At 47.5% G+C, this 13685-nt stretch overlaps 1 protein-coding gene across 2 annotated transcripts in view; it reads right to left on the minus strand.

Annotated features, from left to right (window-relative positions):
- GCC2 (GRIP and coiled-coil domain containing 2) overlaps positions 1-13685 on the minus strand; it is a 1745187-nt gene that overhangs the window by 1325691 nt on the left and 405811 nt on the right. The gene's annotated exons all lie outside the window — the stretch shown is intronic.

The raw sequence follows: 13685 nt of genomic DNA on the forward strand, positions 1-13685 counted from the left end.
TGGAGATGATTATTACGGTAGAATCTCGACTCGCTCGTCGAGGGACTGCTGTTCGCAGCACGGGTGGCAGAAGCGATTCCAGGGCCTACCTTGGATCAGGGGCAACTGCTGCTGCAGTGCGGGACCCTCATGTGGGAGCTGATCCAGCTGGCGAATGACACAGAAGAAGGATTTAATGTCATCAAAAGTAGAACTCAGAGCCCTCCGATTCATGACTATGCAGAACCAATATGTCCTCAACCTCCTCACAGCCATGGTGGGCGGGGTTTGCAAATAAATCAGGGGTTCATGTTGCACGTTCGAACCTTCTGAAGACGCACATAATGGGACACTGTCACACGTGAGAGCAGCAGTACACGAACTGAGCGCTAAAATGAAAAAGGAAGCAGGTGTGCAGGAAAATGAGTGGTTCAACATGGCGTTCAGCTGTGTACCATCGCGGCTTTGGACAATTATGGAGATGCTGATCCCTATCATCGTATTCATCTTGCTGATTTTTTGTGTGTGCCAGATGGGTCTTCGATGCTGTGAAAAGACAGTACCTAATAGTCTAAGGATAATGACTACTTTTGGAAGTAGAAATAGCAATAAGGTGGCTCATGATACTAGGGAAGCACAAATGCAAACGGGAGAGAGCAATGAACCCAAATACTGCATGGTAGCTATCTACCACACCAGGGATGAGGTGGACAATTATTATCATACGACTATGACACAACCACAGGACCTTGATAATTATAAAGAAGTGTGGGTGGACTTGGATGGGGGATGTATATTCATCATGACTTGTACTCCTGAAGAATATGCACAACGTGGGGAGAGCTTGAGAAGTGTATGCCGAGCATGGATGCCCATAAAGGGCAGCCCTGCTTGGGAGGAAGCAGAAAGAAGGGCTAATGAACAAAGAAATACTGGGGGAGGGCATTCGTTGCTGTAGGAGTAACGAAAGGGGGGAATGTTGGGAAGAAAATTGTCCAATCCCACCCCCGTAGTGAGGTCCCTACCCCTACGATATGCCTGAGCCCCTCATAACAAAAGAAAGTAGGTGAACACCGTCACCCCTGTCCCAGCACCAGAACTCCATTTTTGTATTAGGCCCAGAGGCCATCTTTTATTAGGACCAAAAACTGCTGCTCTGTGATACTCTGTGAGGCTGCGGCACCCATACCCCCAGTCGCTCTCTTTCGCAGAGGGACCAAGCCATCTGCACATCAGGCCAATTCCGCACAAGCCTTGTTCCCTGTCCTCTTAATGTTGCAATTATCGAGTATCAGTTCTCGAAGAATGCGGTTTCTTGTTAACTGTGGTTTAATTGTGTTTTTTATGAAGGCCAATAATAAATGTATTTTTGATATGCATCTGTCCAAGGGTAATCTGTGAAGTTGTACTGTGTGTGCTCATTGTGGGCTTCCCATCACTCTCACCCCTTCTGAGACTTAGCCTTGACCGCCTGCCAAACTACCGTAGATTGATCTTGTTTTCCCAGAAGGTTCTCCTGTTCCACTAAAACTAGGATGGACTCCTAAACTTCTGGTCCGAGTTCAGAAATCCATCTTTTTTTTTGTTAAATTTGTTTATTGGTTTAATAACATGAGATAAAGAGTAAAAAAAAAACATCATTGGTGATTGATCAAGCATATCAAGAAAACGACTCAAACAAAGCTCCCCCTCACCCTCCCCCCACCCCCAAAGACCACGGTTAGTTCACTGTTCCTCTGTAGTCCATGCCCGTATCCGGGCAACTCTCTCCACTCCGCTCCGTATCATCCGCCTCAGGGTGGAGCAAGAGCACCGTCAGGCCCACCCAACGGTGTAGTTCCTCGCTGGAATCTAGTCTTTGCACATGGATAGCCGTTTCCCATGCCGCGGTTTCAGCTATGATCCACTTCGTAAGGTCTCCCCACCATAGGGGCATGTGTGCACTTCTGGGGCTTTTCCATCCCATGGCAATACGTCTTTTGGCTGTAATGTATATAAGGTCAGTGAGCTTGGATAGGGGTTTGTTCTTCCTGTTTCGCCTATATCTGCCCAGGATGCAGGCCGTAGGCTCGTCACCTCAACTACGATGTCTGCGTCAGCCACTCTGTCCTTCACTTGTGACCAGAACTCCCTGATTACTGGGCAGCCCCAGAACATGTGAGTCATTCCCACCCTGGGTTCACTGCATTTGGGGCATGATTGGGTTCCAGCACCTGTGAATCTTGATATGGCTTCAGGTGTGAGGTACGCTCTATTGGTGATGTACAGTTGAATAAGCTGCAAGCGGGCGTTCTTGGAAACCTTCTTATGGTAGTGGGTTATATCAACCCAATCTTTGTCTTCAAAAACAAGGCCCATTTCAGTTTCCCACTTACTCCTGCATTTGAGGTCTCCCCTGGTCGTACCCCACAACAGGGCCTCGTAGATCCGTGAGGTTTCGTGGCACCCCCTCAGCGGAGTTCAGTATCATTTCGATGCATTCATTCTCGTCAGTCAGGTCGGCAGCGACCGGCCATCTTCTGCACAAGGCCTGTACGACCACCCTGTGCAACAGGAACTGTCCTGCCGGGAGGCCCGTGGTCTCACAGAGTTCCGAAAAAGTTAGGATTTCCTGTTCTTTAATCAAGTCCCCAATGCGTGGCCACCCCGAGGGGCTCCCATTGTGTACGTGTTTCAACTTGCCCCCAAGAGTGATTAACCATAAGTGCACGGATAGGGATCTGTGGGGAGAACGGGTCGTCCGACCCGACCAGTTTGCAGGCCCTTTTCCAAAGCTGGATCCCGAGCTTGGCGAGGTAAGGGCAGTGTCTCGTAGCACCCTCCCCAGCCCACAGTATGTCTCTGAGTAACAACCGGGGGAGGGCCGGTTGGAGGAGGCGAGTGTCTGTCATGCTCTCATCGGCCATCCATTGCGTGACATGTCTCAGCTGGCTGGCGAGGAAGTACAGCTCAAAGTTGGGGATCTTAAGTCCACCCCTCTCGTATGGTCTTTGGAGAGTCTCCTACGCCACCCTGTACCTACCTCCCTGCCAGAGGAAGCCCCTACAGAGTTTGTTGAGTTCTTTGAAGAATGAGGGGGGAATGTTGAAGGGGATGTTAGTGAAGTTATGTAGTAGGCGGGGAAGGGTGACCATTTTAAGGAAACCAACCGTCCCGGCAATCGAAAGCGGGAGCCCGTCCCAGAACTCCATGGATTTCGTGAGAGAGTCTTTGGCCCTTACGGTATTAAGGATGTGTTCTGTGCCTGGGTTGCGGTGTATGGTTATCCCCAAGTATTTGAAAGAAGTTGCCTGCCATTCGAGATCTAGATGGGAGAGGAATCTGTATTCTTCGGTGTAAAGTGCTGCGAGGGGGTAAAGGCAGATTCCAGTGAGGTTGTGGAAGCAGTCCAGGGTTTCCAAGATGTAGGGAAGGAGGTGCTCAGGGTCTCGTAGGTACAACAGGGTCTCGTAGGTACAACAGGGTGTCGTCAGCGTACATAGAGATGAGGTGGGTCACCCTGTCTATCTTAATGCCTCCCTCCCCATATTCCTGTCTCAGGTAGGCCGCCACTGGTTCAGCAGCAAGGATGTATAACATGGGGGACAGAGGGCACCCCTGGCGGGTGCCCCTGTGTAGGGACCATTTAGCGGAATAGGTTTTGTTGGTGTGTACTCTCGCAGTGGGGCTGGCATAAACTAGCTGGGTCCACTTTAGGAATACAGAGCCTATTCCCATTTTGGCCATGGTGGTATACAGCCAGTCCCACCTCACAGAATCAAAAGCTTTGGTGGCGTCAAGTGACGCCACTGCAAGTTTCTACGGCCTTCCCTCAGTGCTATAGATGACATGATGTGACCTGCGCAGGTTCTCGGTGATGGAGCGCCCCGGGGCGTATCCCGTTTGGTCTTGATGGATCAACAGAGGGATAACTCTGCGCAGTCTATTCGCAAGCAGGGCAGTAAGGATCTTACAGTCAACATTAAGCATAGAGAGGGGCCTGTATGAACCACAATCTGCCCCGTTCCTCCCCGGTTTGAGTAAGAGTATAATCACGGCCTCATTCATGGAGTCCGGGAGGGTCCACGCTCAAAGGCCTCATTAAAGACCTGGGCCAATATTGGGCAAGTGTTTCCTCATAGGTCTTGTAAAATTCCCCTGGGAGCCCATCCGAACCCGGGGTTTTCCCAGCTGGTAGCAATCTAATTACCACCCTGACCTTGTCGGGGGTGACGGGCTCGTCAAGGGTCTCAGCCAATTGCGAGTCTAATTTAGGTAGGTCGATGACGTCAAGGGCGTCTTCGATCCTGGTGTCAGATGGGGGGCGGGGCTTCGGAGTACAGGTTACGGTAGAAGTCGGTAAAGACCAAATTGATTTCTTGTTGGGTATGTACGGCCGTGCCGTCAGGAGTGAGTATGTGGCAGATGGGTGGCCTGGGAGTCTCCCTTTTATAAAGCAAAGCTAAGAGTTTCCCGGGATTGTCTCCCAGAGCATGGATTCTCTCTGTGTGCTTGGCATAACTCGGTTTGCCGAGGGGTTCCCATTGAGTTAGGCAGGATTGTCTAAGTTCGGCCATTTTTTGTAAGTGGTCAGGGGATGGGTCAGCCCTGCCTTCGAGCGTACTCAGGTCCCTTTCTGCACGCTAAAGCGAGGATGTAATAGATCTCTGAGCTCCCCCAACTGCTGCAATCATCTCTTCCCTCATGACCACCTTATATGCTTCCCAAGTTGTGCTCAAGTATCTAACGCTATGCAGATTATTTTGCCACTATTCCTCAGTGCTATCTTTTATGCATTCCTTGAATGCAGAGTCAAGTAGGGCCTCAGCCCTCAGCCTCCATGTGGGTATAGGGGGTGTGGGCGGGAACACCTCCCAGGTTACCAGAAGGGGAGAGTGATCAGACAGCACCCTAGGCAGGTAGCGTGGATCAACAAATATGGACTGTTGCGTTAGGCTGAGAAAGATGTAGTCCAGCCTAGTGTGTACGGCCTGTGGTGGGGAGTAGAAGGAATACTCACGTTGCTCAGGGTGCTGGACCCTCCATAGGTCACTGAGTTGCAACTGTTGGATTAGTTTGGAAAGTATTTTGGCTGGAGGGGAGGGTCGATCGTGTTTACTATCAGATCTGTCAAGTAGAGGGTCAAGGGTACATTTGTGGTCACCCCCCATATCATAATTCTGTCCACATACGGGCTGAGTCGCGTGTGAAGGGAATGGAAGAAGGCAGTCGTGTCATGGTTGGGTACGTAAGTGCTGACCAAGCATACCTCTTTGCCCTCGATGGAGCCGCACACCACCACCATCCTACCCTCGTTGTCTGTTTTAGTGCTAGTGAGTTTGAAAGGAACAGTAGGGGCAATCCAAATCAGAACCCCTCTAGCGTAGGAGGAGTAAGTCGAACCTATTAGGGTACCACGCCAAGTTTTTGCCGGGGCTTCCAGTTTCTTGGGAGTTAAGTGAGTTTCTTGCAGCATGGCGATTCCGACCTTGCATCTTTTTAGGTAGGTTTGGACACGCCGTTGTTTAACGAAGCTGTTCAGGCCCCTGACGTTCCAAGTAACGACCCTTATTGTGTCAGCCATAGGCATAGTGTGGTTTATTGTGGGTAACGGGTGGAGCTCGGGATCTAGGAGGTGCTACGTTGCATGTGAATTGTTCCCGTGGTCTTGATCTGTCCCAGTGTATGTCCCAAACTTGTGCAAAAAGTCCCCTATTCCCACCCTCCCTACTTAACTGTAAAAACTCCAAAAATAGAACTGGCCCAGCGAGGTTACCCTCGTTATGAATGTCCCGTTTCTGCTCCGTTGGACCGTGCATTAGTCTCCAGGTGCCCTACGGGCGGGTATATATACCCAAAAAAAGGAAACAATCAGGGGGTGGAGTGAACTTGGACTCCGGGTCTCCGCAAGGAGGATCCATTCAGCTGTGTAGCAATTCAAACAAGTATAGTTCCCCCCCAGGATGACAGGAGGAACATTATCTCGGTCTCCGTTTTCTTTCCTTAATATCAGGGATCTGTAATCCGTCCATCCAGTCCCTGGCCTGGGCCTGAGTGTCGAACAAGTGCGCCTTATTGTTATGCAGTACTTTAAGCCTAGAAGGATACAGGAGCATATAACGCAGCCCGGCGGCTTTCAATCTGGCCTGGTATGTATGAACTGCGCTCTGTTCATTTGGACCTGAAAGGTGTAATCAGGGTATATGGCGATTTTAGCAGAGTCCCGTTGGATATGGCCGCAAGCTTGAGAAAAGGCCAGAATAACTTCACGATCCCTGTAGTTGAGAACTTACATGATCACCGGCCTGGTTGGGGCCTCCGGCAGTGGTTTCTTAGCCAGGGATCTGTGGGCCCTCTCGATGGTGAAGCCCTGGGAGAGTTTGCCAGCTCCCACCTCTTGTAGCAGGAGGTTCTCTATGTAGTTAGTGGGGTCGTAGCCTTCGGAACCCTCTGGCAGTCCGAGGAGACGTATATTGTTCCGGAGAGCCCTCCCTTCCGCCTCCTCGGCTCTGTCCTCCAAGTTCTTGACCCTTTGCTGAAGCTCATCGACGTCTCGAAGAAGGTGAGTTTTGGATTCAGTGTTTTCCCGGACTTGTGTTTCAAGCGCCTCAGTCCTGCCGGCTAGGGAGCGGACATCTTGATGCAGGAGGCCCAGGTCTGTGGCAACAGCATCTATTTTGTTTTCCATCGTTGCCTGGAAAAGCTTGATGGCTTCGAGTATCTGGGTGTTACTAGGCTCTGAAGCCGCGACTGCCGTGGGATTAGATTGAGCTTCCGAGGCCGCTTTGTTTGTGCCCTCAGAATTTGGGGATTCGCAGGCTGCGAAGGTGTCCATCGTGGTCTGGCGCTGCTGCTTGGGCCTCCCCGCACCGAGAATGCCGGGGGCGCAATCGAGAGGCAGCTAGCAGCAGGGGAACCTCTTGTTCCCGCCGCAGGGGCGACAAGGCGATGATAAGAAGCTGCGGGGTATAAGGCCAATTTCGGGAAACAAAAGGTATCTCAGTTCAGGCAGGCACGGACGGCCCCCCTGCTTTCGGCTGTGAAGGAATGGGGGCCATAGGAGTGGGCCTCACGGTCCGCCGGAGCGTGAGTCTGCAGGCAGGGGCCAGGTATTTTCGCCCACACCTCCCCCCGATGAAGGTTCAGCAGGCACGGGGGAAGGAAGACAGCCGTGGTCTCAATGCCTCAGGGAGGCAAGCCCAAATTCTTGCGTTGACACCAGCGGTGAAGACAGGCGCAGGGGGTAGAATAGGCCCCACACACCCTGCCGCCAATGTAGGTGTCCGGGCTGGTCCTCCACCGCGCCCGCCTACCTCTGCGGTACCGGTCGGCCATCGCTCACGCCGGGGGCCCTCGCGACTATCCAGGGCACACCTCAGCCCAGTCGCGTGCCGCGGGCAGGGCGCATTCCGGCAGGGGTGTCTGGGTCGGTCCTCTCAATCGATGAGTGCAGCTGTTCAGTCCCCTCCTCCGGGTCCGGCGCAAGTCGGCAGCTCAGGATCTTCTTCTCCCACCGGCGGGCAGCGTCGCCAGTGGTGATAGTGCGCTCTGGCCTTTCGAGGGATCAGGGCGCAGAAGCCGCCATTTTGAATCCGCTCGACGACCCTCTTCGCACGCCGGATAGAGGTGTTAGCCATCTCTTCTTCGCTTGGGAGACGGTGCAAAAGTAGCTGAGGAGGTTCTGCGGCGGATGGTGCAACTTATAGGGTTCCGGAGCACTTTAAAGTCACTTAAAACAGCTTATCATGGCACATCAGCGCTGAGCTCTCAGGAGACACGTCCGCTCTACATGGCGGTTAGCCACGCCCTCCGAGTTTAGAAATCCATCTTAATATGGGGCTTTTCTTAAAAGCAAAAATAGACTCCTTAAAGAATAATTTGCCACTAATAAGAAGGCCTTTACTTGCGTGTGACACATGTAAAGTGTAAGACAAGAGACTGAACTACAAAGCTGTTTAGATTTGTAGTTCTTGTCCAATTTCCATCATCAACAACAAGAAATGTTTATTTCGGTGTAAGCATAAAACAAAGCATCAAGAAATCGGTTAAATTACATTCACGGTTAATAGAAATCATCTATAAAAGGAAAGTTATGATTATAATAACAAGAAATTAAAAAACACCTATTAAGTGAATTAAAACCAGCAGGGCAAAAAAAATACCTTAAGATATAAATGTGTGTAAATGTCATCACAATCGCTTATTAATACTAATTCAAGTATTTGTCGATATACAAGCTGCTCTCTTCCTCCAGGCATTACGCTTGTAATTAATATATTTCCTTTGTATGGATTGCTAGACTTTTTGCAAAAATGTAATGTCGGTTGCACAGTTCTTATGGCCTTCAATTACAAAAACGTTTTAGCCAGCGGGTCCTCAATGATTTGACCAATGGGCAAAATAGAAGGAAATGCAGAAATGTCTCATTAGTTGTTTTATAATGATGGCATGTCGCAGATCGATTTGTCCCCTAATTTGATGTAAATGCCCTAAGTGGCAAAATCCCCAAACAAAGTTTCAGCAAAAACAGATGGTTCTTGGGGTCCCATCCCTCTAAATGTGACTCATAATCTTTGGCGCTTTTGATAAGTAAACATTCAGGGGCAAGGCTGCCCATTACAGTCAGGCTACAAGTCGTCTGATCTACCCAGAGACGATAGGATTTAATCAAACTAGCTTTGTGATGTATACCCATAAACCACAGATAAAACAAACGCTCCAGGAGATGTAATCTAGCCAGCATATTGTTTACATATTTGAGCCATGGTAAGTGACCTGCTGCAGAATAATTAAAACCACCTGATAGCCCCTAAGGGATTCGCTCATCCAGATTTTCACCTAGTATATTAATGGTTTTAGTTTATAAGATATTCCTCCCAGGCCTAATTCCAACCATGCCACAGTTGACAGTGTACTATATGGCAGAGAGCGAAGCCTCTTGCCAATTTTGTTCGCTCTAATTTGTATTGGGCTAACATCTCTGTGGCCCCACAACTTAGCTCCATATGTGGTTGCTGGACCATTTACACATTGTAAACTTAAAGGGCACTTGATATTATTCTATCCCCAAATTGTCTGGGAAATTTTAGCCTTATTTCGCCCTTATGGCTCAGGATAGTATTGCTCTTCATCACTTGAGGTTTCCATGTAAGGGGCGAATCGATCCCGACACCTAAGTAATCAAAGTAATCCACATCATCTAATTTATTTTCCTCTCAAGACTGAATGACAACCAGTGAAGCTTCCTATATCTTGGAGGGTAGCAGATGAGAATCTTTGTTTTAGATGTATTCAATCTCAGTCCATTGTTCTCTAGTTATATGCGAAAAGCTGATCTTTGGAGCTGTAAACTCCTTGGCATTTTAGATAGAAGAATTGCATCATCAGCATAAAAAAAGATGCAATTTTCTGATTTCCCCTCTGCTGATAGTTTGATTATTATTTTATCAACAACGAGAATAGCAGGGGTGCCAATACGCACACCTGACAAACTCCAATGTTGATGTTAAAAGGTTTGCTGGGCAGCAGGGGTGCCAATACGCACACCTGACAAACTCCAATGTTGATGTTAAAAGGTTTGCTGGGCCCTGCATCAGCATTTCCCCTTACCCAAGCATAGTTATTAGAATATAAGAGGCGTATAGCAGTTAAGAGAGAACCTAGGACAGCTAATTGCTCCAAAGCGTTTCAAATCCTTGGATGAGAAAAACTATCAAACGCTGCCTCGAGGTCAGCAAAGGTAAGATAATTTGGTTGCTTTTTTGAGAGCAAAAAATGTATACAGTACTAATAGTAAGTGGAATGCCTGATCGATTGTTGATACCGCTTTCCTGAATTCGCCAGCAGGGAGGAAAGCACCCTATGTTCGGGGTACCAATCTTCCACCCTTGTCTCTACAAGTTTACCAAAAATCATACCTAGGGAGTCAAGAAATAGGCCTGTAATTCTGGGGCACAGTGATAGCCCCTTCTTAAAAACAGGGACAAAAAGGGCTCCCCACAAACTACGTGGAAGTACACCAGCATAAATGACCTTGTTGAAGAACTTTGTAACTTATCTAATTACGTGGTCACACTCTAGTTCAAACTACCGTTCCCATGAGTTTTGTAGTTCTCTAGTAAATAACCACGTGTTGTCGCACACCTGGTCAGGCTTTTCTTAATTTGGAGAATGCCAATTATCCACGGCTCGCACTGTGAAAGAGTAAAATGGGGTGTTGCAGCTTGACCGCGTGTGAGCTCACACTGGTAAATTAGGATAGATTAATAAGGGGTAGTAAGAAATCTGTGAGCTTTATATTATTCTAAACACCCCTCCTTAGTTGTCTGTTGGCTAATACAGTGACAGAGCAGAAATGGCTAAAACTCAGGATATGAAAGTAAAGATTTATGCTGCACTATGTTAAGCTTTACATGTCGATATTTGTTAAGCAGCGAGTCTTGCCCAGAAACATCAGCATAAATATAAGGTGAGCAGCGTTCTGTGAATAGAAATTACTGACGTGTGAAGTCAAATGTAAAACAGCCGTTGAGATCTGATACTATAGGGCGTCATTATAAGTTTGCTGGTCGGGAAACAAGGGTGCCGGTAAGCTCACCGGAAGCCTTGTTTTCAGACCGGCAAACTAGGAGTCTGCCTACCGGGGCTGCTGTGCCTGGCAGGTCTGACCCTGCTGGGCACAGCGGCCACGGTTGGCAGACGGTTCACAGAAGCACTGTTACCGTGTCCCCACTCCCTATGGGACTCTATGGGAATGGGGACTTACATTTTACCGGCGCCTGACTTCCCGGGCAAATGCCTCATTCCGAGTGCGGCGGCAACACGCCGGTAGCACCGGCAGGGTTACCGCCGGACTCGTAATAAGGCATTTGCGTTTTTTATAGTATTCAAAGAATGAGAACCCATTAAAGAGGGTTTTGTAGAATGAATAAAAGATGGGGATTTAGACCAGGTAGGAATGAAATTATTCACCCTACTGTTATTGAATATAAATATGTACAATAAATTACAAGTATATATGAGGTGTTAAGTCCCTCTGTTGTTTTTTCAGCTCCTATGAGAAATTCATTTTGAAGTTACCTCCTGACAATATTAGAGCTGTATAAGAATTCTAACAGCTCAGGAAACTAAAAGACCAATGTGTTTTTTTAATCTTAGCCCGTGTTAAAAGTCTGGGGCATTGGACACTGTAGAAAGAAAAGAAAAAATGCGCATGTTGGGGCTGTTTATGTTGGTTGTATTTTTACTTATCATAGGTGGAAATTAATGGATCATTGTGTTGGTGAATACATATTTTTGTCAAGATGATAAAACAAAAATGTATAAAAAGAACAATATTTTTGTAAAAAGGTTTTAGAATATTTATCAAATGTGCACATGCATGATGACATCGCAACAATAATTGACTGTTTTGTTTGATGCGATTCGACTTTTGGGATTATTGATATAAAGTTTTGAGTCGGTTAGGAATTATAAACAGGGTTGACCTAATGAATTCATAGTTCTTTGTATATAGTTAAATATTAACCACATGCCACTGTTGTTTTTTCAGATTAAAGTTCACTACCGTAACCTTTCTTTCGCAGGGTTACTTGAGGTACACAAAACATCCCTGATGCAGGTCCCGGTCTCAGACACAGGTACAAATAAGGAAATGTATATAGGTGAACATTAGTGTTTTCTCACTTTCATTGCTCTCCCTCGCCACTAGAACTCAGGAAAGAAGCGACTGGTCCGTTTTAGCCCATCTCCTCAATACACAGGTCAAAATAAGTACCCCCGTAAATCTGTATTGGCCAAAGCCAGGCAACACTTGTGCAATATGGCTGACACAAATGCAATAACTGAAAGGTTCAGCATGCTGTCTGCATTATGGAACAACTGTAAAGCACTCTCAGCCAGACCTAAAAAAAGACCACTATAAAATGTCATGCTCAGGCAGTGACAATTGTACAGAGAAAAATAAACCAGCCAACAAAACGGCAAACTTTTCAATATAGAAGCCAAGTTCCCCTGATGACCCTCTTGCTTTTGCTGATGAGTCATTCCCTGCTGTAAAAACATACCAGAGAAGTACGTGCAAAACGGAAAAGCCCATGAAGTAAAAGGAGCAGGTTGTTCAAAGGCTTTGGCAGTGGCAAGGTCTTGAAGTTCTCAATACACTCACCACCCTTCATCGCAAAAATGTGAATGCCAAAAAAAAGGCATTCACAGCGGATTTTCCTCAACAGCAAATGAAAACCAAGAGGTGCCTTTTTTGGAAGTTGCTAGCCCCATGCTCATGAACCTGCCTGAGCAGTTCACCATTCCACGACCCATATGATACATTCACATTTTTAGCATAACTTGCAGGGACAGCCTCTTCAGAACAGCAGGCATGTGGACTGAAGCCTAGTTTGCAAAACTTAATAGTATGGTTGCAGCCAGCAAGCATGCATGCATGCATGCATGCATGCAGCAGTAGCTCTATAGAGGGCCTGGCTGTCAGGGGCAAATACCTTCTGACTTGAGGAGACTAACTCCATTGGCTTCCGATCTGATGGTCAAGGGAAAAAGTGTGTTGGGTGGAGCAAAATAACCATCAAGTTCCTATGGGTAGATGTGTCAAAAGGAACGGTAGATCACTTGACACAGATCTATTCTTAGAAGCCACCTTCCTAGAGACAGCAGGCACAGTGGTGAGAGTATGTCAAAGTACCAACACAACGAAAACAAGGGCATCACTGAAGCGAACATGTAAGCCAGCATTGAAATCAGTTTCCAGAATATATTTATGGAAATGAACCTTCTACTTGGCTATACCCCAAGGCGTTGTGACCCTGCCCATCACAGTATTAAAAAAAAGCAACCTCATCCACAGGACTAGGACAAGGACCACAAAGCACAGCTCACGAACACAGGCAATTCAAATCCTCGGCCAACTCCCCAATTTACTGGTGTGTAGCAAAGGCTCATAGTTGCAATCCAGTCCAAATTCCTGTGGGACTCCGCACCATTACTACCAAAGTCATCAAACTGAAATGTGAGTGTGGTGTCCCTTATCATCAAAAATAAAATTAATTCTAAGCATGGTAGGGCAAGCTTTATAGATAATGGAACACGTTTTGCAGCATCAGGCCCCACGGCAGACTAATGTGAGCATGTGACCAAACTGTGCATGGCAGCAGAGCCATTGGAGAAGCATGTGTGCGGGCTTTGGCAGACTAAACATTTGTACTAGATGTGATGAAAATGGTTGAGCACCGCTGTTCCAGAAAGGAGCTGTGGTCACAAGGGATGAACAGCATTGTCCCAGAAAGGAACTTTCTTCCAAAACGGGTATGGAATCCTCTTCTATGAAGCTATGCACAGACTAAATCAGGTGCCTAATGATGCAGTTTTCTGGAAAGGTGATGTGTTTAGAGGACAACTCGTTTGGTGATCTGAAAAACCTCTTCTTTCTTTCTTGAACTGGTTCCTGGTGGTTCACTGTCAGTTCTAAAGGCATGAGAATTCTCCTTTGCCAGAAAATGACTATGCTGAGCAGTACCGTGTCTCTAAGAGCTGGCTTCATTGAACAATAGGATTCATGGCACCAATTGATTGCACCCTCTGCCCCCATATCCTTCTGTATATTGTGCTGGCTGCTGAACACCTTGGGTAACGACTCCCTAACAGCCATGGCGTTGCATGTCTGTGTTTTGAGTCACAACTTGGCACCAAACATTGGTGCAGATTCGACAAGGACA

Source organism: Ambystoma mexicanum, chromosome 7p (genome assembly GCF_040938575.1).
Source record: "Ambystoma mexicanum isolate Mex_15411 chromosome 7p, UKY_AmexF1_1, whole genome shotgun sequence".
In the NCBI taxonomy this organism is placed as follows: domain Eukaryota; kingdom Metazoa; phylum Chordata; class Amphibia; order Caudata; family Ambystomatidae; genus Ambystoma; species Ambystoma mexicanum.